General features: G+C 33.4%; 1 non-coding gene across 1 annotated transcript; it reads right to left on the bottom strand.

The window, feature by feature from the left end:
- Nucleotides 1-1,708: 1,708 nt before the first annotated feature.
- On the bottom strand, nucleotides 1,709-1,836 carry LOC111719050. The gene has a single exon (XR_002769356.1). It is a non-coding gene; the product is annotated as a U6atac minor spliceosomal RNA (small nuclear RNA).
- Between the last annotated feature and the right edge of the window lie 536 nt (nucleotides 1,837-2,372).

Below are 2,372 nucleotides of genomic sequence, written 5' to 3'. Positions count from 1 at the left end.
AGGTGGACAAAAATAGAGGGATTGGGAATTCTATATAGTGGTTCATACTCATCTCCCAGAGTTCTTTCGCTGGGTGTAGCTGGTTCAATTCATTACTGCTCTATTAGAACTGATTTGGTTCATCTCTCTGCTGGAGATGGCTACGTTCATCGGAATTGTTCATCATATAGTATAGTTGTTGAAGTATTTAATGATCTCCTGGTCCTGCTCATTACACTCAGCATCAGTTCATGTAAGTCTCTCCAGGCCTTTCTGAAATCATCCTGTTGGTCATTTCTTACAAAACAAGAATATTCCATAATATTCATATGCCACAATTTATTCAGCCATTGATGAGCATCCACTCAAGTTTCCAGTTTCTGGCCACTACAAAGAGGGCTGCCACAAACATTCTTGTGCATACAGGTCTTTTTCCCTTCTTTAAAATCTCTTTGGGATATAAGTCTAGTAGTAACACTGGCTGGATCAAAGGATATACACAGTTTGATAACTTTTTGAGCATCGCTCCAAATTGCTCTCCAGAATGGCTGGATATATTCACAATTCCAGCAACAATGTATCAGTGTCTCTGTTTTCATACATCCACTCCAACATTCCACATTATCTTTCCCTGTCATTCTATCCAATCTGACAGGTATGTAGTGGTATCTCAAAGTTGTCTTAATTTGCATTTCTCTGATTAATAATGGCTTGGAGCATCTTTTCATATGGCTAGAAATAGTTTCAATTTCTTTGTCTGAGAATTGTCTGTTCATATCCTTTGACCATTTATCAATTGGAGAATGGCTTGATTTTTTATAAATTAGAATCAATTCTCTATATATTTTGGAAATGATGCCTTTATCAGAACCTTTGACTATAAAAATGTTTTCCCTGTTTATTGCTTCCCTTCTAATGTCTGCATTAGTTTTGTTTGTACAAAAAACTTTTCAATTTGATATAATCAACATTTTCTATTTTGTAATCAATAATGATCTCTGGTTCTTCTTTGGTCATAAATTCCTTCCTCTTCCACAGGCCTGAGAGGTAAACTACTCTGTGTTCCTCTAATTTATTTATAATTTCATTCTTTATGCCTAGATCATGAACCCATTTTGATCTTATCTTGGTGTACAGTGTTAAGTGTGGGTCAATGCCTAGTTTCTGCCATACTAGTTTCCAATTTTCCAGCAGTTTTTGTCAAACAGTGAGTTCTTATCCCAAAAGCTGGGGTCTTTGGGTTTGTCAAACACTAGAGTATAAAAGTAATTGACTGTTTTGTCCTTTGAACCTAACCTATTCCATTGATCCACTAATATATTTCTTAGCCAATACCAAATGGTTTTGGTAACTGCTGCTTTATAATATAATTTTAGATCTGGTATAACTAGGACACCTTCATTTGATTTTTTTTTTCATTAATTTCCTTGAAATTCCTGACCTTTTGTTTTTCCATATGAACTTTGTTGTTATTTTTTCTAGGTCATTAAAAAAGTTTTTTGGGAGTCTGATTGGTATAGCGCTAAATAAATAAATTAGTTTAGGTAGTATTGTTATCTTTATTATATTTGCTTGCCCTATGCAAGAGCATTTAATATTTTTCCAATTGGTTAGATCAGACTTAATTTGTGTAGAAAGTGTTTTGTAGTTTTGCTCATATTCTGATTTTCCTTGGCAGATAGATTCCTAAGTATTTTATACTATAAGGAGTTACAGTTTTTTTACTTTCAATAAAACATGGTTAGATGCCACAGAGTAGGTGGCAATGTCTTAACTGTATATGTGTTGTAAAGGCTGCTAGGATCTCTTCCATCCTTATCAAGGGGAGTGCTAATCGTCTCTCCTTTCATACAACACTAGATACAGATTGTTTTTTTTTTTTAATATATGTTAAATCCAATATGTATAAACATTTATACAATTCTCTTGCTGCATATAAAAAATCTTGAAAAAAAGAAAGTAAATGAATAAGAAAACAAAATTCAGATGAACAACAACAAAAAGAGTGAGAATGTTATGTTGTGATCTATATTTAGTTCCTATAGTCCTCTCTATGGGTGTAGATGGCTCTCTTCATCACAAGATCATTGGAACTGGAATCAATCATGTTTTTGGAAAGTCACATTCATCAGTGTTGATCATCATATAATATTGATGTTGCCATATACAATAATGTCCTATTTCTACTCAATCATTTAGCATCAGTTCATATAATATCTCTAGACCTCTCTGAAATCATCTTGCTTATCATTTCATACAGAACAATAATATTCCATAACATTCATATACCATAATTTATTTAGCCATTCTCCAAATGATGGACATTCACTCAGTTTCCAGTTTCTTGGTGCTACAAAAAGGGCTGCCAGAAATATTTTTATACATGTGGGTCC

The sequence above is a fragment of the Sarcophilus harrisii genome, chromosome 1, assembly GCF_902635505.1.
Source record: "Sarcophilus harrisii chromosome 1, mSarHar1.11, whole genome shotgun sequence".
In the NCBI taxonomy this organism is placed as follows: domain Eukaryota; kingdom Metazoa; phylum Chordata; class Mammalia; order Dasyuromorphia; family Dasyuridae; genus Sarcophilus; species Sarcophilus harrisii.
The sequence above is the reverse complement of the archived record's forward strand: the minus strand, read 5'-3'. Positions and strand labels throughout refer to the sequence as shown.